Genomic DNA, 27,182 nt, shown 5'->3' on the forward strand with positions numbered 1-27,182 from the left:
TCTATTTCCTTGGTATGCAAATGGCTGCCCTCTTACTGTGTCCTCACATGGTCTTTTATTTGTGCATGTGTACCCTGGCATTCCTCTATGTGTCCAAATTTCTTCACACAAGGACAAGAGATTGTACTAAGACTTAGCTTACTGGCCTTATTTTAACTAAACCACCTCTTTAAAGTACCTATTTACAAACACAGTCACATTCTAAGGTCTCAGGGGTTAGGACTTCAACATATGAATTTTGAGGGGATACCAGTCAGCCTATAACAGGGATGAAGAAAGAATAACTTGCTTTTAAGAGTGAGTCAAAAGTTAGAGATGATTGGGATGTGAAGCTGGAAGGTTATGTCAGGACCTGAGGATAGTGGGCCTTAAATGTTGAGCCTATATTTTACTCTTGTAGCAGCAGGGAAGGAAAAGGGATCTTTAAGAATAATTTGGCACAGTGTGCCATAGGTTTTATAAGTAAAGAATTAGGTGAGAGAAATGGGGCAGGATTGCTGTGGCACATAGTCCAGGTATGCATTGATAAATGACTGAACTCCAGGGAGGGAAGTTGAAAGGATCCAAATGAGACAGAAATCAAGGAGAAAAGGACAATATGGAGCTTGGACATTCTCAGCAGTTGGGTCAGTGGAAGTATGTGCCATAATAATTCAACTCATAAACCAAAGCATTATTTTTATCCTAATAGGACCATGAGGCCTGGGACATTGTGGTTCCAGCTTTCTAACACTTAGGAATACCCGTCTGAAAGGGAATAGGCTTCCTTGTTGGGTATGGAGTATCCTGGAGGTGTTCTAGAAGTTAAGGTTACAGAAAGGATATAAATATTATGTAGGAGATTGGATTATTAGCTATTATTAGAAGTCTTTATGGCTTAGGGTCAGACCCTTGATGGTTTCAACCCAGAATAGACAAAACATGTAGCAATTACCCCAAATGTCATCTTCGCTCAGGGGTAACATAGATCTCTGGACTAGACTCTTTGTTGTTTAGTTTGGGCAACACTCAGCATGCTTCAAGAGCATTGGGTGTTATGTTAGTTACAAGTTGGTATGTACATTTTATAATGGGCTTAGAAAATTAAGGTTAAGAATTTGGATAAAGATAAAGAAGATGTGGTTTATGTATACAATGGAATATTACTCAGTCATTAGAAACGACAAATACCCACCATTTGCTTCAACGTGGATGGAACTGGAGGGTATTATGCTAAGTGAAGTAAGTCAATCAGAGAAGGACAAACTGTGTATGTTCTCATTCATTTGGGGAATATAAATAATAGTGAAAGGGAATATAAAGGAAGGGAGAAGAAATGTGTGGGAAATATCAGAAAGGGAGACAGAGCATAGAGACTCCTAACTCTGGGAAGCGAACTAGGCGTGGTGGAAGGGGAGGAGAGCGGGGTGTGGGGGTGAATGGGTGACGGGCACTGGGGGGGCACTTGACAGGATGAGCACTGGGTGTTATTCTGTATGTTGGTAAATTGAACACCAATAAAAAATAAATTTATTGGGGGATCCCTGGGTGGCGCAGCGGTTTGGCGCCTGCCTTTGGCCCAGGGCGCGATCCTGGAGACCTGGGATCGAATCCCACATCGGGCTCCCGGTGCATGGAGCCTGCTTCTCCCTCTGCCTGTGTCTCTGCCTCTCTCTCTCTCTCTCTCTGTGTGACTATCATAAATAAATAAAAATTAAAAAAAATAAAATAAATTTATTAAAAAAAAGAATTTGATCATTAACATGAAAACTCCAATTTTTAAGTTCAGATTATATGATTTTTGTAAATTATAATAACTAAGCAAAATATCTGCTAAGTTATTCTTTAAAAAATACTTTTTAAGTTTCAAAAGAAATATGTGTTGTTTTTCTTAAGTTGAAAGTACATTGAAAAAGTATCCTTCCACCCTTTCCAGTCCAATTCCCTTAGGGGCAGATGCTGCGAATGGTTTCCTTGGTGGCATTCCAGACCTTTTACTCAACATATCTCTACCCCCACCTGCCCACACACTCATATATACAAATACACATTTTATGACTTATCAAGTATGTATAGCATATATAATATAAATGCATGCATATTTATATGGCTATAAATATTATACACACACTCAAAGTCACATTTTTTTATTTAACACAATCAGGACTTTTTTTTAAAGATTTAATTTATTTATTCATGAGAGACACACACACACACACAGAGACAGAGACAGAGACACAGGCAGAGGGAGAAGCAGGCTCCATGCAAGGAGCCTGACTTGGGACTCGATCCTGTGTCTCCAGGACCACACCCTGGGCTGAAGGCGGCGCTAAACCGCTGAGCCACCCGGGCTGCCTCACAATCAGGACTTGTATTAACCACTAATATTGTGCATTTTTTCATTTATATATACAAATTCCCATGTTAGTACATATATATTCGCAAATGAGTCATGTTTTAAATACCTCTTTAAATAATAAAAGCCAAATAGACTACTTCATGTACATTATTCAAAAATTAGAAAAATAGGGTACTCTAAGAAAATGATAATCGCATAATAAATCTGTCAGTTCTCAAACATTACAACATGTAGGGGCATTCTAACCTGAACATTTTCAATGGACTCTCACAAGAAGAAAAAAATGATCAAAGCTGTCTTAATACTTGTATTAATATGAAACTTTTCCAGTTGCTTTCTTTTCAGATATTGAAAACTTTTATTCACACACAGTACCACTTTCAAAAGTTGCCAAAGAGCACATGTAGTTAAAAAAATCCCCCTTTCCTTCCAGCTCTCTAGCCACATGAGTTTTCTCCCAACAGGCAACCGTTAACTAGATTCCTATATTCTAAGGATACTTAAGATTCTGTACATTTAAAATAAGAAAATATCAAAAAAGCAATATTGTATCTCCCAATATCTAGCACTTGAGAGTAATTTTTACCACAGTTTGACTTCTCTACCCAAATGAGAAAGAAAGGATAGACATAAGCCACAAAGTCAAAAAGCTTCTTTGGGAGCATGGGATAATGACAAGATAGGTAATCAATAAGATGATAATCAAAAATCAAAGGAGAAAGACAGACCCTTGAGAAAACTTACCAAGTTCCTTTCATAAAAAAAAAACTTTCTTAAAAAAAAAAGAAAATTTCCATGACAATGTAGCAAAAGTCAAAGATTATTTTATTTCAAATAACCAGCCCCCAAATCAATATTTGATTCAAATTTTTTTTTGTTCTAAGACTTATCACAGTTACAGTTTTATCTACGCTAAATTTTATGAAATTTAAAACAAACTTCTTTGATGATTTTACATTTTGGTTACAAGATAAATTCCAAAGTAAATGGCTGAAGGTACTGGGACATTAAGTTCTTATTTTAAGTATATTCACTTTATCTGGGCCTTTTAAGGCCCAATTATCACTCTTTTTTTTTACCCTTGCTTCCCTTAAAGAACAACTTTGATACAAAGTTAGAGGTGAATTTTTCAATTCAATTAACTGAAAGATTAGTTTTACATTTCTGTTAGTAAAAAGAAAGCCAGGGAGTCAATACAGTTTAATTCAAAAATGCCTTTATTTCAATGGCAAAAAAAGTATTAAATCTTACTATACTAGTTTGAATTATGTTTTTTCTTACAACAGTAAACACATCTTAAGTAGCAACTCATAAAATGTATATTAAAATAGGCCCTCCAGCCTATGTAAGATAAAATATGAATGTGAGTTAATAATATGAACAAATAAATGTCTAATAAATTACTACAAAAACAAAGTTTTAGAATGTTAGCTCTTCACATTCCACATAGAACTTCCAATGTTGATCCATTATATGGCATGGGAGAAATTCTTGATCACTGATTAACAGTACTTCATTTATTTGTAGATAAGGTGGGATGCTTTGCATTGACTCTCTGGATGTTCCTGTTTAAAGGAGTGTCAACAAATTAAAAAACAGTCTTAAAAAATAATATTTAAATTTACTTATTACAAATCCTAGACCCTCATCAAGCCTATGAGCACACAAAAGACATGAACAGAAATTTCACCAAAGAAGACCTACACATGGCCAACAAGCACATGAGAAAATGCTTCACATCACTTGCCATCAGGGAAATACAAATCAAAACCACAATGAGATCCCACCTCACACAGTGAGAAGGGTGAAAATTAACAAGACAGGAAACCACAACTGTTGGAGAGGATGTGGAGGAAGGGGAACCCTCTTGCACTGTTGGTGGGAATGTGAACTGGTGCAGCCACTCTGGAAAACTGTGTGGAGGTTCCTCAAAGAATTAGAAATATATCTGCCCTATGACCCAGCAGTTGCACTGCTGGGGATTTACCCCAAAGATACAGATGCAGTGAAACGCCGGGGCACCTGCACCCCAATGTTTATAGTAGCAATGTCCACAGTAGCCACACTATGGAAGGAGCCTTGGTGTCCATCGAAATATGAATGGATAAAGAAGATTGATCTATGTATACAATGGATTATTCCTCAGTCCTCAGAAAGGACAAACACCCAACATTTGCTTTGACGTGGATGGAACTGGAGGGTATTATGCTGAGTGAAGTAAGTCAATTGGAGGACAATGATCATATGGTTTCACTCATACAGGGAATATAAGAAATAGTGAAAGGGATTATAGGGGAAAGGAGAGGAAGTGAGTGTGAAATATCAGAGAGGGAGACAAACCATGAGAGACTCCTAACTCTGGGAAACAAATAAGGGGTAGTGGAAGGGGAGGTGGGCAGGAGGATGGAGTGACTGGGTGACGGGCACTGAGGATGAGCACTGGGTGTTATACTATATGTTGACAAATTGAACTCTAATAAAAAAATACAAAAAAAAAATAAAAGAGCTAAAGCATGATATGCAACAAAACAAAACAAAAACAAAAAAAGTCTATGAGTACACAATGGGATTTTGGACCAAGTCATAATTCACTCCATTTTCTATACCCAAGATAAAGCTGTAAACCAGCATTGGCTTATCTTGGGAAAAAGAAGTTTGCTTGAAGTAGGGATCCCTGGGTGGCGCAGCGGTTTGGCGCCTGCCTTTGGCCCAGGGCGCGATCCTGGAGCCCCGGGATCGAATCCCACATCAGGCTCCCAGTGCATGGAGCCTGCTTCTCCCTCTTCCTATGTATCTGCCTCTCTCTCTCTCTCTCTGTGACTATCATAAAATTAAAAAAAAAAAAAAAGAAGTTTGCTTGAAGTCTAAACCAACCAATGCCAAAAAAAGATGACTGAAGTTTCTGAGGGTAGTTGTACAAACTCCTCTGTCTCAATTTTCAGTAAACTGAGAATAAAGCAGTTGTGAAGATTAAGTGGGAAGTTGCTGTGAAATGACTGGCTACTGGCTAACATATAGCAAACATTAAATAAATAAAAGCTACTATTATTATCATTATTTCTTAATGAAAATAGTATTAGCCTGGAAGGTGGATAATCAATTTTTCTAGGCCACACAAACTTGTGTGATCTCAAGCAAGTTACATGGCTTCTTCCACCCACTACAACTAGAAAAACAGCCATATATGTGAACTTTTGGCTCTTCCTGTGCTCCTTGTCCCCAACAAACACTGCAACAGCTAACAAACCATTATGCTCATGCGAGAAGTAGAGAGAAATACATCTTTCTCAAGTAATATCACCAAATGTTAGATATTCTGCATAAGTCTCCTTAAACTGAACTGCAAGATTCATCATTAGGAAAAAAAAAAAGGGCTCATGCAACTATTCATGTTATCTACTTGCCTAAATTATCACTTCAAAATGACAAGCTAACTAGGTTGGTTAAAAATAATTTTAACTTTCACTTTTCTTTTTCCTCTAATTCTTTTTAAAATTTCTCTTTATAGACCAAAAAGCAAAAATAATCAGATTCATTATTTTAACTGAGAGTTCACTTAAGAAACATCACTAACCTATGAACTCTTTTCATTCAACCCATTTTACCTCTCCGGCTCTGTATCATCATCTGTAAAATAGGTCCAAGACTAGACGATATATGTTTCACTTCTAACTCTTTAAATGTTTGAACTCAGACTTCCAGAAGTTATTCTCACAAACTAAGCATTCTTCATTTCATTAAGATTATGGAATGAAACTTTGCTTACTCTAGTAATAAATGGAAATGAACATATTTATGCACATATTCTTAGTCCAAACAAGAAGTATAAATCCAATCAAAGGGAAAATGATGAGGAACTATTTTAATAGATTGTAAAAACACATCTGCTGTAGTTATACTGAGGAAAAATTCAATTATGGCTATTTTTTTGGCAAAAAGAAACATTTAATAATTTGGGGAAAAGAAAAAAGGTATATGCCAGGCGGGGGAATTATGGCTATTAAAGACAAAGTTCGAAGCTGTTTTAAAATAAAAGGATTCTAAAGGATAATATGGTAGTATAGTATTAGATGATTTGATATTTAAAAGTAAATTAATAGTTTGAGACAGATTTACTTTGATAAGATCAAAGCTATCTGTGAAAACTGTACTGAAGTGAAGAAACACCCCTGGACATTATAAGTTTAAAACTATTTAAGCCCTCTTTCTTTGTGGGAAAATAAATTTAATAGGTAGTTTCTTAAGCTGAACTGGGCTTGAGATGCTTATTAATTTTAAGTGTAAACTGTTCATGTTTTTTTCTGCTTTCTTTGTACAGACATGAACTCTGGAGTTTTACTAGTTAAGAAGCTCCTCAGTGGCCTAATGTATGTAAAATAATCTGGCAGGAGATCCGGCACATGGCAGGTGCACAACAGAAAATTAGTTTTTTCTCTTTCCTCCCCTATCAGCATCCTCCAGTTTATGAATTAGGTCAAAGTTAATCATGATACCAGGATGAAATAATTATGATTAAAGTCATGAAAAACAATCAAGAATCGTAAACAGGAGCTGAAATAAACACCTTCTGGTCTGTTATCAGGCACCCATCTTCCTTAGCTGTTTAAGTTTGAAGAAGTTCTTAACCACATAAAACAGAAGCACCTGTGAATGTTTGTGCTCTATTACACATGCTTTTACAGAGCAATGAAGCACAGTATCAGCACCAAAATAAAGAAAACTCTTTCTTTAAAGTCATTTATTTGCAATGTATTATCAGTAGGTACGGGACAGGTTTTATTAAAAACAAGAGTCTATTTTTTTCTGAAGAAGCATGTTCGATTTTCAAGTGAAGAAATAATGTTAGTTCCCTTGAAATAAAATGACATATTTAATATGCATTAAATGATGACTTGGGAAAAGAAAGAACTTCAGGAGGAGGAGAAAACTTTTTTTTTTTTTAGATGAATACATTTGGCATGATGTGTTTTCAGTGTCCTATCTAATACTATAGTGATAGATAACATAGATATATATAAAATCGGCTTTTTGGGTAAATAATGAAATATCATCTACTTTAACAGATTCTTTTTAAAGAACTGCAGAAAAGGTTGATATATCTGTATGCAGTGATTACAAATTATGTAAGTTTTTGGTATGTTCATTTTTTTCCTTCCAATTTACTCTGAAATATCAATGAAGATTCCCTCAATAACACAGAAGAGAAACTATAGCCAAGGAGGCAGAGGAGGAAGGCTTGGGAGAAAGTTATGAATTTTCAAGGGAAAATATACCATAGAGTCACTCCATTTTATAGCTTCTAAAGACCTTAGGGATAGATACTTCAGGAATTCATCAACAGAATTTCATTTTTAAAGACTGGGGTTTCTATGTTTAAAATCTTTAATTAGAAATAACATATGCCTTCAAATGTATTAATATACTACATCCTAACACTCTAGAGTCCACCAATACATTAATCTGAGTTACCAATTTAACTAGTCTTTGTGCAAGACTAGGAATAAAGTTCTACCATAATCTCTGATTCATTGAAGAAAGTCTTAAAATGGCAAGGTTAAAAACTTTTATCACTTACCTTCATGACTCAGGATTTTCTTGATACCATGATTCCAAAATGTATGTACAAATAAATTGGATACTGAGTTTGTATTTGTCCCATGAAGTGTTACCATTTGATTAAAGAAGCTTAGGAAATGTCGGTTACCAAAGCTAAATGGATTTATGATTTCTCACAAAGAAGGGGAGGAAGAAATAGGGGAGGTAGAGGGATATAGCTGTTTTTTAAATATCTGGTTGGGAAAATGGGAAAAGAGATGATGTTCATGATCTGAGGTGGGCTGATAAAATCCATACAGACTTGTTTTTCCTTTAAACTTTGTGTTCTGTAGAGTGTCAGATACATGATATCTATGACCACATTTTAGTATGCAAAAGAGGGAAAAATATTTTCTCTAGAATAGTTTGCTGCTATATATGAAAACATATATATATGTTTTCTAATTTGCCAGGTCTTTGGAATTCTGTCAGGTAGTACAAAACCACATGCAAAAGAATCCTAAATCAGATAGGTTCAAATAAAACTCCAATAACAGCCTACAGAATACCTGCAGGTGGGGGGCACCTGAATGGCTCAGTAGGTTAAACGTCCTACTCTTGGTGTTCTTATTCTCTCTCTAAATAAATAAATAAATAAATAAATAAATAAATAAATAAATAAATAAAATCTTTAAAAAAAAAGAAAAAGAAAAGAAAAAGGAATGCCAGTAGGGATCTGAAGATTCCCAGAGCCAGATTAAGGTAGTAAGAAGCTGGCTGGCCTACTGGCCCTCCATAGTTCTCAAATTACCATTACCATTTTCTGAAATATCTCAAGGAAAGAAAATTCAGTAGTTCTGGAAACAAATTAGTAATAAGAAACGTTTATATTGCAGGCAAAAGAAGCAGCAGTTCAGAATCATTTTTTTATTTCATGCTCACTTAGCAGGGGAACTGTAAGCCCTCCAAGGAAGGAGAAGCATGGCTAGGGTTGGAGAAGCATGGCTAGGGTTGTAAATGCCTGCTCAGAACTAGAAAATCTGAGCAGCAGATAACCTTTGTGATACAAGGAAGATCTCGTATTTCTGTTCTGACTCCAGAGGTTAGAAACTAGGAGAATAAAGGTTTCGCTTGGCTTTCGTGTGTGTGTGTGTGTGTGTGTGTGTGTGTGTGTGTGTGTGTGTGTGTGAGAGAGAGAGAGAGAGAGAGAAGGAGGGAGGGAGGCAGGCAACACAAGCAAGCATTAGAGTGAGTGTGCTATGGAATAGAGGTGGAAGGCTGAATATAAAAGTTTTCAAATTATTATCTGCATAAGAAATCAGATACTACTTACTAGTCATTCAAATCAAATCTGCAGTCAGGCTGCATGTGAATAATTTTTTAAAATTCAGGTTCTTGGCCCCACTTCAAGATTTGATTACATAGATCTGCTGTGAGGGTTAGGAACCAAAGACTATGAATTAGTACAAGAACTCTTTCCAATTTAATTTCTTCACTATTTCTGTTTCACCTGATCTGTTTTCCCAAAGTGATGAAAAGCAGAAAACTGGGGAAAAACCATCCTATTCTGAAGCCAGTTTTTGAGACAAAGAAGGACCCTAAGAGGTTACAGTGGATTATGTATAAAGTTAGGAGAAGAAGGTACTTTGAATTATTAAGGTTTGCTGTAGGAAGGAATGGCCTCAGGAAGCCCCTGGTTAGAAGCTTAGAAACACCAGTCCCTGTTTGGTTCTTGACTCTGGTTATCACAGAGTTATCATCTTCTTTATTGTATCTCCTTTCTACCTATACTGTTCCCAACTGGTCCTAGGCAGGAACTGGGGGGGAAAAGAATGGGTGCTGCAGCAGAGAAGGGTAACACAACCCTAGTTATGTCTGGTTTTACAGAAATGTGTGTTGCCTCTTCCCAAATTGTTTCAAAAATCTGCTGTTAATTGATGAATATTACATTCTCTTCAGTTTTCTCAGTATTCCATCAGATAAAACACATTCATTTACGCTAAGTAAAAATTTATTTTAGTGTTTGCTTTTAGAAAACTAACCAAATCATGCCTGCAGGAAGGAAAAAATACCATTTTGCTTTTTTATATGAACCTTTAAAAAATCTACCTAAAGTAAGTATAGCATAGGTTCGGAGAAAGGAACTATGAGGGAAGGTGTCATTTAAAAAGTTCTCCTAGAATCAACTGTAGTTAAAAATTGAGTGTTATAAACAAACAAACAGAAAATGACAAGTGTTGGTGAAGATGTGGGGAAACTGGAGCCCTTGAATATTGCTGGTATGATGTAAAATGATTCAGTTGGTGTCGAAAACACTTTGGCTGCTTCTCAAAAAAGTTCAACATATAATTACTATATGATATAGCAACTCCACTCCTAGGTATCTATCCAAAAGAACCAAAAATGGGTACAAATATATGTATCCATGTGCTCACAGCAGCACTATACCCAAAAGCCAAAAGTGTTCTGAAATGAACATCCACCCAGCCAGGATCCTTGAAAGCATTATGTGAAGTGAAAGATGCCAGACACAAGTAGTTATACATTATATGATTCCATTCATATGATACATTCAGAATCAGCAAATTCGTAGAAAGTAGACTGCAGAGAGTAGAGAACAGGGAACAATTGTTGAATGGGTGTGGAGTTTCTTTTTGGGTAATGGAAGTTGTTTTAGAACTACACAAAGTTGGTAGTTGCACAATATTATAAATGTAAGTAATATGCCAAGCAAAATAAGTCAATCAGAGAAAAACAAGTATCATATGAGCTCACTCATATGTGGAATTTTTTTTTTCATATGTGGAATTTAAGAAACAAAACGGATGAACATTCAGGAGTGAGGGAACAGAGAGAGAGGGAAACAATAATGAAAGACTTAACTATAAACAACAAACTGAGGACAGATGGAGGGAGGTGGTTGGGGGATGGGATAGATGGGTGATGGGTATTAAGGAGGGGATGTGTTTTGTGAGCACTGGGTGTTATATATGTAAGTGATGAGTCACTGAACTCTACTTTTGAAATCAATATTGAGCTGCATGTCAACTACCTAGAATTTAAATAAAAACAAAGAAAAAATGCCACTGAATTATTCACTTTAAAACAGTTATTTGGGCACCTGGCTGGCTCAGAAGGTTAAGCGTCTGCCTTTGGCTCAGGTGATGATCCCAGGGTCCTGGGATCAAGTTGCATATCAGGCTCTCTTTCCCTCTGCCTGACGCTCCCCCTGCTTGTACTCTCTTTCTGTCAAATAAATAAATAAAATCTTTTAAAACATGGTTATTTTAATGTTATGTGAATGAAAACAACAACAACAACAAAAAGGAGTGTTTTCTTAGTAGCTTTGGGTGTTTTCCTCATGACTAAGAAATGGGTGTTGGTCTGTACATACCTGGAAGACAAGTCTGATGTTGCTGAAGCACCACATTTGGCTCTGCAGATACGGGTACTTCCTCAGAAACATACTTTAAAAGCTCCTTCCCCAGATATGTCACCTGTACATAGTTAAGCACAGAATTAAAAATTCTGTATTTCAAAAGAAGCAAATAAACTCGTCTCTTGTAAGTTTTAACTTTAGTATTGACTATTGTCCATCATAGATTGGCAAACTATAGTCCAGGGTCAAATCTGGCCTGCCACCTTTTTTTGTAAGTAAAGTTTTATTGGGTAGCCCCAGTGGCTTAGCGGTTTAGTGCCGCCTTCAGCCCAGGGCATGATCCTGGAGACCCAGGATCAAGTCCCACGTCAGGCGCCCTGCATGGAGCCTGCTTCTCCCTCTGCCTCTCTCTCTCTCTCTCTCTGTGTCTCTAATAAATAAATAAAATCTTAAAAGTTTTATTCAAACACAAAGATACCCATTCATTTACTTAATATCAATGGATGCTTTTGTGCTGTAACATGACTGAATATTCACGACAAAGGCAGTATGGCCAGGAAGCCTGAAATGTTTATTTGGCCCTTTAGAGAAAACTTTTGTTGACCCCTGTTGTTTATCATTAATTCTCTCATCCATTCACTTGTTAAACAACCATTAGTCCAGCATGCACTACTTTATAAAATTAAAAAAATAATGTTGTACTAATAAAATTAAGCCATAAAACAGTGCTTTCAAGAAACTAGATATTTAACAATTAGATTATTGATATTTCAGGTCTATGTATCCAAATTTTTTGGCTTTTTCTGGTTAGTGAACTTAGCTACTGTTTACAACCCCAAAGGTCAGATCTTGGAAATACCTACACACAAGTAGTTTGGGCAGACACAGAATCGCAAACACTTGCCAGAGGGTCTTTGGGTTCTCCACTCTTAGTTCTAGGGCAGCCTGATAATATACCCCTGAAGCTAGGTTCTCTGTGGCTAAACCGTCTAGTCTCCATGTGCACATCCCTTACTCCAGGATACTTTCTTAGAACTTCTAAGCTCAAGCAAAAACTTTCCTCTAGGCCCTCATAAATTCTGTGCTTATATTTGTCAAGGCACTTATTAAATTCTGTGTTAATATGTCTGTTTCCATTAACATAAGCTCCTTGAGGACAAGGTCTGTGTCAAAATCATTTTTATACTCTTAGCACTTCACATACTGCCTCACAATTCTGGGGGAAAAAATCCTCTGACACTCCTGCTCTTCAAGATTCTTAAATTCTCAGAGCCTCTGTTTGTACATTTGTAAAACAAGTAACACCAACTTATTAGGTCTTGTTGTGAGGATTAGAATAATTCATGAGGGCAGCCCGCGAGGCTCAGCGCTTTAGTGCCGCCTTCAGCTCAGGGTGTGATCCTGGAGACCCGGGATCAAGTCCCATATCAAGCTCCCTGCATGGAGCCTGCTTCTCCCTCTGCCTGTGTCTCTGCCTCTCTCTCTCTCTCTCTCTCTCTCTCTCTCTCTGTCTCTCATGAATAAATAAATAAAATCTTCCAATAAAAAGAATAATAGGGAGTAGGGGAAAGATGGCAGAAGAGTAGAGTGCCCAAGTCACCTGTCCCCACCAAATTACCTAGATAACCTTCAAATCATCCTGAAAATTTATGAATTCGGCCTGAGATTTAAAGAGAGACCAGCTGGAATGCTACAGTGAGAAGAGTTGACGCTTCTATCAAGGTAGGAAGACAGAGAAAAAAGAAATAAAGAAACAAAAGGCATCCAAGGGGGAGGGGCCCGGTGAGGAGCCGGGCTAAGGCCGGGGCGAGTGTCCCCAGGACAGGAAAGCCAAGTCCCAGAGAAGCAGGAGCTTCACCAATCTTCCCGGGTGGAAAGGCGCTCGCAGGGAGTTAGAGCAGGACCCCAGGAGGGCGGGGATGCCCTCAGGCTCCCTGGGACACTAACAGACACCTGAGCCCCAGGGAGAGTGCGCCGAGCTCCCTAAAGGGCTGCAGTGCGCACGGCGGGACCCGGGAGCAGCTGGGGGGCTCGGGCTGCGGCTCCACGGAGGGGGCTGCAGGGCCAGAGCGCAAATCCAACAGAGCAGGCCGGGAGCACAGGGCGCAGGGACACAGCCCAGGATCCGGCCTCCCCCCGGGACAGGCAGAGGCCAGGAGGGCCCAGGACAGCAAGGACACTCCTGCCCCAAGCTTAGCAGATCAGTGGCCCCATCCCGGAGCATCCAGGCCCCTGCAGACGGAGAGCTCCGTAGTTACTGTGGGGGCTGAATCCGGGGCTGCAGATCTGGCCACCGCCACTGGGGTTGTTCCTCCTGGGGCCTCACGGGGTAAACAACCCCCACTGAGCCCTGCACCAGGCCCGGGGCAGAGCAGCTCCCCCAAGTGCTAACACCTGAAAATCAGCACAACAGGCCCCTCCCCCAGACGACCAACTAGATGGACAAGTTCCAGGGGAATTCAAGGGACTTAAAGTATACAGAATCAGAAGATACTCCCCCGTGGTTTTTTTTTTTTTCTTTTTGATTTCTGTTTGCTTCCCCCACCCTTTTCTTTTTCCTTTCTTTCCTTTTCGCTCTTTTTCTTCTCTCTTTTTTTCTTTTTTCTTCCTCTTTTCTTTTTCTCTTTTCTTTCCTTCTTTCTCTCCTCTCTTTTTCTCCTTTTCCCAATACAACTTGTTTTTGGCCACTCTGCACTCAGCAAAATGACTAGAAGGAAAACCTCACCTCAAAAGAAAAAATCAGAAACAGTCCTCTCTCCTGCAGAGTTACAAAATCTGGATTAAAATTCAATGTCAGAAATCCAATTCAGAAGCACTATTATACAGCTACTGGTGGCTCTAGAAAAAAGCATAAAGGACTCAAGAGACTTCATGACTGCAGAATTTAGAGCTAATCAGGTGGAAATTAAAAATCAATTGAATGACATGCAATCCAAACTAGAAGTCCTAACGACGAGGGTTAACAAGGTGGAAGAACGAGTGAGTGACATAGAAGACAAGTTGATGGCAAAGAGGGAAACTGAGGAAAAAAGAGACAAACAATTAAAAGACCATGAGAATAGATTAAGGGGAAATAAATGACAGCCTGAGGAAGAAAAACCTACGTTTAATTGGGGTTCCCGAGGGCACCAAAAGGGACAGAGGGCCAGAATAAGTATTTGAACAAATCATAGCTGAATACTTTCCTAATCTGGGAAGAGAAACAGGCATTCAGATCCAGGAAATAGAGAGACACCCCCCCCCAATCAATAAAAACCGTTCAACACCTCGACATTTAATAGTTAAGCTTGCAAATTTGAAAGATAAAGAGAAGATCCTTAAAGCAGCAAGAGACAAGAAATCCCTGACTTTTATGGGGAGGACTATTAGGGTAACAGCAGACCTCTCCACAGAGACCTGGCAGGCCAGAAAGGGCTGGCAGGATATATTCAGGGTCCTAAATGAGAAGAACGTGCAACCAAGAATACTTTATACAGCAAGGCTCTCATTCAGAATGGAAGGAGAGATGAAGAGCTTCAGAGACAAGCAGGAACTGAAAGAATATGTGACCTCCAAACCGGCTCTGCAAGAAATTTTAAGGGGGACTCTTAAAATTCCACTTCAAGAAGAAGTCCAGTGGAACAATCCACAAAAAAAAGGACTGAATAGATATCATGATGACACTAAACTCATATCTTTCAATAGTACCTCTGAACGTGAATGGGCTTAATGACCCCATCAAAAGGTGCAGGGTTTCAGACTCGATAAAAAAGCAGAACCCAATGATTTGCTGTCTACAAGAGATTCATTTTAGACAGAAGGACACCTACAGCCTGAAAATAAAAGGTTGGAGAACCATTTACCATTCAAATGGTCCTCAAAAGAAAGCAGGGGTAGCCATCCTTATATCAGATAAACTAAAATTTACCCCGAAGTCTGTAGTAAGAGATGAAGAGGGACACTATATCATACTTAAAGTATCTATCCAACAAGAGGACTTAACAATCCTCAATATATATGCCCCGAATATGGGAGCCGCTAAATATATCAATTAATTAATAACCAAAGTTAAGACATACTTATGTAATAATACACTTATACTTGGTGACTTCATTCTTGTGCTTTCTATACTTGATAGTTCTTCTAAACACAACAACTCCAAAGAAATGAGAGCTTTAAATGAAACACTGGACCAGATGGATTTCACAGATATCCACAGAACTTTATATCCAAACTCAACTGAATACACATTCTTCTCAAGTGCACATGGAACTTTCTCCAGAATAGACCACATACTGGGTCACAGATCGGGTCTGAACCGATACCAAAAGATTGGGAACGTCCCCTGCATATTCTCAGACCATAATGCCTTGAAATTAGAACTAAATCACAACAAGATGTTTGGAAGGACTTCAAACACGTGGAGGTTAAGGACCATCCTGCTAAAAGATGAAAGGGTCAACCAGGAAATTAAGGAAGAATTAAAAAGATTCATGGAAACTAATGAGAATGAAGATACAACCGTTCAAAATCTTTGGGATGCAGCAAAAGCAGTCCTAAGGGGGAAATACATCGCAATACAAGCATCCATTCAAAAACTGGAAAGAACTCAAATACAAAAGCTAACCTTACACCTAAAGGAGCTAGAGAAAAAACAGCAAATAGATCCTACACTCAGCAGAAGAAGAGAGTTAATAAAGATTCGAGCAGAACTCAATGAAATAGAGACCAGAAGAACTGTGGAACAGATCAACAGAACCAGGAGTTGGTTCTTTGAAAGAATTAATAAGATAGATAAACCATTAGCCAGCCTTATTAAAAAGAAGAGAGAGAAGACTCAAATTAATAAAATCATGAATGAGAAAGGAGAGATCACTACCAACACCAAGGAAATACAAACGATTTTAAAAACATATTATGAACAGCTATATGCCAATAAATTAGGCAATCTAGAAGAAATGGATGCATTTCTGGAAAGCCACAAACTACCAAAACTGGAACAGGAAGATATAGAAAACCTGAACAGGCCAACAACCAGGGAGGATATTGAAGCAGTCATCAAAAACCTCCCAAGACACAAAAGTCCAGGGCCAGATGGCTTCCCTGGGGAATTCTATTAAACGTTTAAAGAAGAAACCATACCTATTCTACTAAAGCTGTTTTGAAAGATTGAAAGAGATGGAGTACTTCCAAATTCGTTCTATGAGTCCAGCAACACCTTAATTCCAAAACCAGACAAAGACCCCACCAAAAAGGAGAATTACAGACCAATATCCTTGATGAACATGGATGCAACAATTCTCAACAAGACACTAGCCAATAGGATCCAGCAATACATTAGGAAGATTATTTACCATGACCAAGTAGGATTTATCCCCGGGACACAAGGCTGGTTCAACACCCGTAAAACAATCAATGTGATTCATCATATAAGCAAGAAAAAACCAAGAACCACATGATCCTCTCATTAGATTCAGAGAAAGCATTTGACAAAATACAGCATCCATTCCTGATCAAAACTCTTCAGAGTGTAGGGATAGAGGGAACATTCTCGACATCTTAAAAGCCATCTACGAAAAGCCCACAGCAAATATCATTCTCATTGGGGAAGCACTGGGAGCCTTTCCCCTAAGATCAGGAACAAGACAGGGATGTCCACTCTCACCACTGCTATTCAACATAGTACTGGAAGTCCTAGCCTCAGCAACCAGACAACAAAAAGACATTGAAGGCATTCAAATTGGCAAAGAAGAAGTCAAACTCTCCCTCTTGGCCGATGACATGATACTCTACATAGAAAACCCAAAAGCCTCCACCCCAAGATTGCTAGAACTCATACAGCACTTTGGTAGCGTGGCAGGATACAAAATCAATGCCCAGAAGTCAGTGGCATTTCTATACACTAACAATGAGACTGAAGAAAGAGAAATTAAGGAGTCAATCCCATTTACAATTGCACAGAAAAACATAAGCTACCTAGGAATAAAGCTAACCAAAGAGGTAAAGGGTCTGTACCCTAAAAACTATAGAACACTTCTGAAAGAAATTGAGGAAGACACAAAGAGATGGAAAAATATTCCATGATCATGGATTAGCAGAATTAATATTGTGAAAATGTCAATGTTACCCAGGACAATTTACACGTTTAATGCAATCCCTATCAAAATACCATGGACTTTCTTCAGAGAGTTAGAACAAATTATTTTACAATTTGTGTGGAATCAGAAAAGTCCCCGAATAGGCAGGGGAATTTTAAAAAAGAAAACCATAGTTTGGGGCATCACAATGCCAGATTTAGGTTGTACTACAAAGCTGTGGTCATCAAGACAGTGTGGTACTGGCACAAAAACAGACACATAGATAGATCAATGGAACAGAATAGAGAACCCAGAGTGAACCCTGAACTTTATGGTCAACTAATATTCAATAAAGGAGGAAAGACTATCCATTGGAAGAAAGACTGTCTCTTCAATAAATGGTGGTGGGAAAATTGGACATCGACATGCAGAAGAATGAAACTAGACCACTCTCTTTCACCATACACAAAGATAAACTCAAAGTGGATGAAAGATCTAAATGTGAGACTAGATTCCATCAAAATTCTAGAGGAGAACACAGGCAAAACCCTTTTTGAACTCAGCCACAGTAACTTCTTGAAGATACATCCATGAAGGCAAAAGAAACAAAAGCAAAAATGAACTATTGGGACTTCATCAAGATAAGCTTTTGCACAGCAAAGGATACAGTCAACAAAACTAAAAGACAACCTACAGAATGGGAGAAGATATTTGCAAATGACGTATCAGATAAACTAGTTTCCAAGATCTATAAAGAACTTTTCAAACTCAACACCAAAGAAACAAACAATCCGATCATGAAATGGGAAAAAGACATGAAGAGAAATCTCACAGAGGAAGACATAGACATGGCCACATGCACATGAGAAAATGCTCTGCATCACTTGCCATCAGGGAAATACAAATGAAAACCACAATGAGATACCACCTCACACCAGTGAGAATGGGGAAAATTAACAAGGCAGGAAACCACAAATGTTGGAGAGGATGTGGATTAAAGAGAACCCTCTTACACTGTTGGTGGGAATGTGAAATGGTGCAGCCACTCTGGAAAACTGTGTGGAGGTTCCTCAAAGAATTAAAAATAGACCTGCCCTATGACCCAGCAATTGCACTGTTGGGGATTTACCCCAAAGATACAGATGCAATGAAACGCTGGGATCCCTGTCCCCCGATGTTTCTAGCAGCAATGTCCACAATAGCCAAACTGTGGAAGGAGCCTCGGTGTCCATCAAAAGATGAATGGATAAAGAAGATATGGTCTATGTATATAATGGAATATTACTCAGCCATTAGGAATGACAAACACCCACCATTTGCTTCAACGTGGATGGAACTGGAGGGTATTATGCTGGGTGAAATGAGTCAATCAGAGAAGGACAAACATTATATGGTCTCATTCATTTGGGGAATATAAATAACAGTGAAAGGGAATATAAGGGAAGGGAGAAGAAATGGGTAGGAAATATCAGAAAGAGAGACAGAACATAAAGACTCCTAACTCTGGGCAATGAACTAGGGGTGGTGGAAGGGGAGGAGGGCGGGGGGTGTGGTGTGGGTGAATGGGTGACAGGCACTGAGTGGGACAGTTGACAAGATGAGCACTGGGTGTTTTTCTGTATGTTGGAAAATTTAACACCAATAAAAAATAAATTTATTTAAAAAAATAAAATAAAAAAGAGTAATACTTGAAAAGCATTTCGCATACTGTCTAGCACATCCTGAGTGCTCAACAAATGTCTGTTCTTTAACAGAATGGGGCATACATAAGGGATCTGGAAGGTTTAGGCACCCTCTTGGCTCAATCCCATAACCAAACAAGCTTGGTGGTGGAAATGGAACAGCTCTGTCTACCCAGTGTGCTAACGCATCCCCACTTGCCATGGAAGGAGAGATGAAGCCTCTGAATGCCATCTGTCAGTTCTTCAAACAACTAACGATTAGAAACAATGGATTTTGTTCATGTTGTGCCCTGACAATATCCAAAACACCTACATACCCATCAAGTACAGGCTCAGTGTGTTCTCACCTGTATTTCAGATTTAAAGTACATTTTTATCTGTTAGTACTAGGTAATATAAAGTGGTAAAACTGTACTTTAGTAGCCTTGGAGGCGATGAGTCCACATAGGTCTTAAACACACCACCGGCGTAATTCAGACATTGAAAGGACACAGCTTTAAAAAAATCCACTGAGTTAAAGATCTAATTTCCATAAGGTGGGAGTGATTTATTGAACAAGGATAATAAGGTACAGGCCTTAAAATATTCAGGCACTAGGTCACCCTTGGAAACTGTCCATTTCAACTGTAGGGTATTAGGCTGAGTGAAATAAGTCAATCGGGAAGGACAATCATCATATGGTTTCACTCATATGGGGAGTACAGAAAATAGTGAAAGGGATAATAGGGGAAAGGAGGGGAACTGAATGGGAAAAATCAGAGAGGGAGACAAACCACGAGAGACTCCTAACTCTGGGAAATGAACAAAGGGTTGTGGAAGGGGAGGTGGGCGGGGGATGGGGTGACTGGGTGATGGGCACTGAGGGGGGCACTTGATGGGATGAGCACTGGGTGTTCTACTATATGTTGGCAAATAAAACTCCAATTAAAAAATATACAAAAAAGAAAAGAAAAAAAAGAAACTCTCCATTTCATAATATTGTCTGTGCTCTAAGTGGCTAAAGCATAAGAGCAAACTCATCACATTTGCATATAACTCAAACTTTGAATCCTCAATTCAATCTTGAATCCAAACCTAGTTATATGCCTGTTCTGAAAGAAGCATGTAAGAAGAGCTGTAGGTGAGGTTCTTAGGGTCTTAGACTACACAGCTGACAGCAATCTTGACAACTTCACCAATCAAAACGCATTCTGATGAAGGGCAGGTGATGGGATGCCACCTCCCCCAGATGAAAACAGTAATAAAAACTGTTATTAATAATAATAATAAATAATAATAAAAACACCTCCCCTTCCACCACCCCTAGTTCATTGCCCAGAGTTAGGAGTCTTTATGTTCTCTCTTTCTGATATTTCCTACCCATTTCTTATCCCTTCCCTTATATTCCCTTTCACTATTATTTATATTCCCCAAATGAATGAGACCATATAATGTTTGTCCTTCTCTGATTGACTCATTTCACTCAGCATAGTACCCTCCAGTTCCATCCACGTCGAAGCAAATGGTGGGTATTTGTCATTTCTAATGGCTGAGTAATATTCCATTATATACATAGAGGGTATGTGCAGTTAGGGTAAGGTGCATTCTGTGAGCATACCTATAGGTTGTTGGTTCTTTCTAAAAGGTGGAACTGCAGGAAGTGCTTCATCCTAAGGCCAATGATGCTTTCCCTGAAGCTCTTAGGCAGGAGGTCCATTATCCTCAGTAATCAGTTTATGCTGACTCCCTAATATGATACTTAGGGGGAAAAAAGGCACATGCGCACGAGTGTGTGTGCGTGTTTGGAGTGGATGGATGATTCAGTTAACCACTGTTCTGGAAATACAGATAATTAGCCAACTGAAATTATTAATTAACTTTATTTTGGTAAGATCTCTGAAGAAATAAAGTATAATTTCAATTGTCATTAATTGCAATAACAAATGTTTCTCTTTATAATTCTAATATGCATCAAGAAAAAATACAAACATAACATGCCTTTATTTTATTTTTTTAAAAGATTTTATTCATTTATTCACAAGAGACACAGAGACAGAGAGAGAGGCAGAGACATAGTCAGAGGGAGAACCAGGCTCCATGCAGGAAGCCTGACGTGGGACTTGATCCTGGGACTCCAGGATTAAGCCTTGGGCTGGAGACAGGCCCTAAACCACTGAGCCACCCAGAGATCCGTATAACCTACCTTTAAATATTAAAGAGGTGTCCAAGAATTTATTTCCCTGCTGGGGCTCCATTTTATTTGAAAGTATCAGTCCATTTTTCATATGTCTTCAGGAAAATCATTTGTTGGTACTGACTAATGTGAATCTCTTCATGGATGATCAAATGATTGTTTTAATTCCATTTCAAGTTTTATGATGCAAATCTTAACAAAATTGCACTACCTCAAAAGGAAGAGAGGAAAGGATAATTGTTTTTGATATCAGGAGTTTGATGGGAGGAAGGCAAAGAAGGAAAGGTTTTCTTTTAGGTTCACTGTAACATAAAACACATTTTGGAAAAGTAAAATAATTCTCAAATATTTGAGAAGGTTATATCAAAGTGTAATAACTACCACAAAAGAACTGATCCTGGGAAATTAATGATGAAAGTCACGTTAATCTTCATATCACCTACCTCCTCCCAATCCCCATCCTAGAGCCTCTCCTTCTCCATTTCCCCCAGGCACTCCACATAGCTCCAGGCAAGAAAAGGGCAGTAGGCCTTTCACATTATTTATGGTTTAGGATTCATACCTCTTGGATATTTGTATTGTAAAAGGGTCTACATCTCCAACCATCTGAGCTGGGCTCTTAGGAGGTATAAGTTAAGATAATTTGGGAATGATTAATTGACTCAGTGAGGCTGGCTGGCCATCTACATAAACAATTTTCATCACTTTTTAAAAAAGATTTATTTATTTATTTATGAGAGAGAGTGTGTGAGTGGTAGGAGGCGCAGAGGGAGAGGGAGACACAAAAGACGCCCACTGAGCAGGGAGCCTGACACAGGGCTTGATCCCAGGATCCTGAGATCACTATCTGAGCCCAACTCAAGAGTCAGAGACTTAACTGAATGAGCCACCCAGGCACACCAATAATTTTCATCACTTTCTATACTCCTACCTCAACCTTTCCATATCTTAATATTCCTAATCATGGTGGTAGGAGGTATTGTTTTCAAAAGTATGTAGGGTGAGGAGTAACCATAGAGAAAAGTTAATACTAAATCCAAAGTAGTGAATTTATAGGGTAGAAATTCAGAGTGTGAGTCATTGGATGGGAAGTATATTTTCACAAGAGAACTGTCAATGCTCCTTCAATCACTGCCCAAAATGGCAGTCTATTTTTCATCTGCAAATTCCAGTCCTGAGCATTCACAAAAATAAACTATCATAGCCATTCTTATGATTATCATACCACAACTTTGTCACAGAAAGGTGTTTTTTTTTTCCTGTGGAAGTGGACAATTTTTCCTGCACAAGAATGAGACTTTGCATAAATTCACAAAGGCAGCTAAGTAAATCCTGTGTGTTCTTTTGAGTTCAGGGCATCCTGTTTCTAAAGAAAGGAATGTAGTTTCCGTTGTGTCACTGTAAATGTAGAAAGTAATGTACAGGGAACCATAAGATCAGGTTCTAGTCCTGGTTCCGGCACTTACTGGCCTTGAGGCTAATCAAGTCACTTAATCTCCTATATCTGTGGTTTTACATCCAGAGATAAATAGTTGATTTTCTTACCTCATGAGGTTGTGAAAGAATATATGTAAAAGGCTTTATAAATCACGTATGGCTATGCAAGTCCTGGAATCTCCAAACTGGAACGGTCTTTAGAGACAATTAGCACTACTACTTATATATAAGAAAAATGAAGTTCAGAAAGTTAAGTGACTTGATCTAGATCAGTGATTCTTACTCCAGTTTGTTTATTATAATTACCTGGAAAGCTGGAAGGCTGTTTAAAATATTGCCACCTGGTCTTCAGCCAAGACTATTAGGATTAGAAGGTATCTGGCTGTGGTCCACCAGGCATTAGTAGTCTTTAAGACCTCCCCAAGTGACTCCAATGTGTAGGCAGAATTGAAAAACGTTCCCAGATCATGTAAATTCTCAAGAGTGGAACCAGGAACTAGTTTGGCCTCCCGTCTCCCACCCAGAGATCATTCTTACCCATCAGGATGATAGCTAATATCTAGGAGACCATAGGAGTGAAGCAATCAGTGATGACCAGTCGGAGTAAGCATCAGGATTCCCTGTATAGCAACCCAGTTTCTTGGGTAGGAAGTATGAGTCATTTGTGTCTAGAGGCTCTGCCATTCTGTCTGAGGTAGGACAAGACCCAGTTTTCCAGCATTTCTTGCCTGATGACCAACCCATTCCTGGCCCCATTGCCATACCAGCATTCTCAGAATGAGTTAGCAGAAATGTTCACATTTACCAATGTAGCAAAGAGCTCCTGTCCTTGAGAAGTGACTAAGAATTCATGAGTTACCTCAAGACTAGAAGAGGTAGAGGTTTCTGTGGTAAGTTTTATTTATTTTTTAAAAGATTTTGTTTATTTATTCATGAGAGAGAGAGAGAGACAGAGACACAGGCAGAGGGAGAAGCAGGCTCCATTCAGGGAGCCCGATGTGGGACTCGATCCGGGGTCACCAGGATCCGGCCTGGGCTGAAGGTGGTGCTAAAACGCTGAGCCACCAGGGCTGCCCCATGTGGTTAAGTTTTAAAAAAGGATTTTAAATATTGTAAAAAAAATTCCACCATGGTAGTGTTTCTCAGCCTGGGGTATTTATTAGAAGTACATGAGTGCCCTATGGTATTTAAAAATTTTTAGGATAATTAAAAAATATACAGGTCTATTTAGATAATCTTTATGAATATCTTACAACCAAGAATTCTAATTGTAGTACTTACTTGCCTTTGGCTTCATTGCCAACAAAGGTGTTAAACTATATGATGAACTGACATGGCTGGTAAGAAAAGACCAGAGGCAATGTGGTAAATAAATGAGGCCTAAGTACAGAGTGAGAGCCAAATTATGTCACAGCCAGCTATTCAAAAGCAGAAAATGCAGTAGTTCCAATAAAGAAAATAGTGGGAGAACTGAGTCATCACTGAGCACACAGTAGCAGAGGCATATTGAAGCTCAAAAAAACTCAACTACAGAAATCAGTACCATATTCATGTTGTGAGCACAGAGTATTTCAGCAAAATGATATAAACTATCACAAGTTTAAAAAACTTTAATAAAAAGGGATTTCCAAGGGTAAAATGTTAATTACTAACATGAAAATATGATTCATGCTTTCATGGAAATGGCTGGGCAGGTGAAAAGTAGCTGGCCTGTGATTCAAGGAGTGGTAAATAAGAAAAATCCTTTAAAAAAAACAGACTCTACAGTAGAGAAAAATCTAAGATGTGCTGATATAAGTAAAAGAACTACACCATAGTTTTGGAAGCACGAAGGTCTAGGATATCATAAAATAGGTTATGGACTAGGAAGGAGGAGAGGAGCTAAGAGGAAGGGTGGACAGAGCTAAGTGGGACAAAAAAGGGGAGAAGAAACTGCTTTTTATTTCTTAGGTACTGAGGCTTATAAAATGACTAGTGGAGGGGAAGGCATCTGCAGTTCTGTTTGACAGTATTGGTGGATGTCTGATGATTCACACTTTCCTGGGTCAATCACTGAAAGATTGTTCCCTTAAGTGTGGCCATGGACATCTGGAGGTGAACCTCAAAGGTGCCTGTCATTAATAGTCTTTAAATTGGTGGTTAAACTGGGCTTATAACTCAGAATATAGAACTATGGGGAAGACTACTAAGTCTGAGAAATTGGAATGAAAAGATATATTTCTTTTTGGGAGGTTGGCAACTGATGGATAAAACTGTGTTCACACAAAAGCACACCATAACTTCTGTGGGTCTTAGGCTGCTTACTTGTTCCTTTGTCTTTAGGGGAAGTTTTTCCTTCATTACATCAGAATACTAACATATAACTAAATCATCAATACACCAGAGGTCTCAAATTCTCTATGTGGAGTCACAAAGACCTGAGTTCACCTGGAGGGATAATAGGGGAAGGTTGAGGGCATTTGAATTTCTGAGACCAGATGAGGAATAAGGAAGGAAAGGCTGTCAGCTGTCCAATTCTGCCCCTGGAATTTCTGGTAAATAAGAGTTGTGGGAGAAAGTATGTAGCATATTGTACAAAGAATATATGAGGATAAAAACTAGTTTGGAGAACTTCTGATTTCTTAAAAAAATAGTTTTATCATAAAAAATAAGTACCTTTCCATTTGTATATGAAGTTACAGATAATACTTAAGAATGACTCACCTTACTCCAAGCATAATTCCAAGTCATATAACTGTCGCCTCCTAGAAGATCCTTGAGCCAGGTGACTGGATTTTGATAAATCTGACCATTTTCTACTTTAATTTTACTGCTCAGTAAGACACTGGCTTTGTGGGTAGTCTCCTAAAGTGAAAAATTAAAAAAAAATTAAGAAGGAAAAATACCTGAAATATGTAAACTTCTACTTTTGGCCATGATGGAGTAAGAGGAACCAGATTTACCCTAACACAAACAAAAAACAGAAAAAATATATGAAGAAATGGTTTGCAAGGTACTAAACATCAGGCAACAAAGTACAGTACCCTGAGAAGTGAAAAATGAATGAGGTAAGCCTTCCAAGTGTCCTAGCTCGCTGCCTTGAGAGTTACCAGGTCAGGGTGCAGGAAGAGGGGATTCTAGGCAAAGCCTGTTGACTCCCTGAGTTGAGGAGACAGAGCAGAGATCATGGAGGCAAGGTACCTATAGTTTGCAGGACAGATTACTGAAGAAGAGAGCAATACAAAGAGGGAGGACTCTGCAGATCTTCAGGGGGTCCTCTTTAGCATTCAGCTGAGTAGTGATTGGCCGTGTTTGGGAGCAAGTTACCCAGGGCTGGGAAAAGAACCACCTGAAAGGATTAGAGGTAAGGACATCTGGCATTCTCAAAGGTCAGAAATAGTGCCTGTTCCCAACAGCACAACTAGAAAACCTCATAACTGGTGGGGCTTTGGTAGGATACACAGAAGAGTCAGTTATTTCCCGCTGGGAAATAACTAGCCCTAGATTGAACACATTGCTCCAGTCCTGCTAACCAAATCTTAAAAGCAAGACACCAAAGGATCAAACTATTTCCAAGGAACTTAACTGCATCCTAGAATAAATCTACAATATATTTATAAGAATAAAAAATATTCAGCATCCAGCAAGGTAGATTTCACAATGTGTGGGATTCAATGAAAAATTCACAGACTTAGAAAGAAGTAGGAAAATACAACTCATACAGAAGAGATAAAGCAAACAACTGAAAATGAGAACTGATAAGAATGTTTGCATTAGCAGACAAAGACATTAAGTAGTTATTGCAATCATATTCCACATGTTCAAAAGTTATGTAGGCACATGGAAAATATTTTTTAAAAGACCAAAGTCAAAATTCTAGAGATGAAGAATACATCGATGATTAGATATTTCTTTTTTTTTAGATATTTCAAACAAAAATATTAGTAAATTCAAAGAGAAAGGAATAAGAATTGCATAAAAATGAAACACCAAGAAAAGAGAATTTTTTAAAATTAAAAGATTATCAGTGAATTATAGAAGGATTTCAAGCAATCCATTATGTGTGTAATAAGAGGTTCAAAAATGGAGGGGAGGGAAGAAATAATGTTTGGAGAAATAATGGCTGAAATGTTTGCACATCTGAGATTCAAATTTGGAACACAGAAATTCAAGAAATTCAATAACTCCTAAGCATAAGAAACAAAAATATAATGCTAATACTCCTTATAATCAAAATTGCTTAAAACCAGATAAAGAGAAACTCTTACAAACAGCCAGAAGGAGAAAAAAAGACCCATTATTTATGGAGGAACAAGGTTAAGAACAACAGTGTGTCTAAACAATGGAGTAAATCTTTAAAGTACTCAAAGAAAAAAACCCTTTCAACACAGAAGTCTATATATCTAGCAAAAATTCTTTAAAAAATGTAGGTGAAATAAACTTTTTCAGACATGGCAAAAGTTAAAAGGATTCACTATCGGCAGAAGACCTTCAATGCAAAAAATGTTAAAGATAGTCCTCCAGGCAGAAGAAAGATGACAGCAAATGTCAATCAGGATCTACACAAAGGAAACAAAAGCAGAAATAGTAACTACATGAGAAA

At 38.4% G+C, this 27,182-nt stretch overlaps 1 long non-coding RNA gene across 1 annotated transcript; it reads right to left on the reverse strand.

Annotated features, from left to right (window-relative positions):
* Positions 1-3,602: 3,602 nt before the first annotated feature.
* LOC140633004 (uncharacterized) lies at positions 3,603-26,139 on the reverse strand. Its single transcript, XR_012030635.1, has 3 exons — positions 25,304-26,139; positions 11,268-11,370; positions 3,603-3,903 (listed from the first exon to the last, which is right to left on the reverse strand). It is a non-coding gene; the product is annotated as an uncharacterized lncRNA (long non-coding RNA).
* Between the last annotated feature and the right edge of the window lie 1,043 nt (positions 26,140-27,182).

The sequence above is a fragment of the Canis lupus genome, chromosome 5 (genome assembly GCF_048164855.1).
Source record: "Canis lupus baileyi chromosome 5, mCanLup2.hap1, whole genome shotgun sequence".
In the NCBI taxonomy this organism is placed as follows: domain Eukaryota; kingdom Metazoa; phylum Chordata; class Mammalia; order Carnivora; family Canidae; genus Canis; species Canis lupus.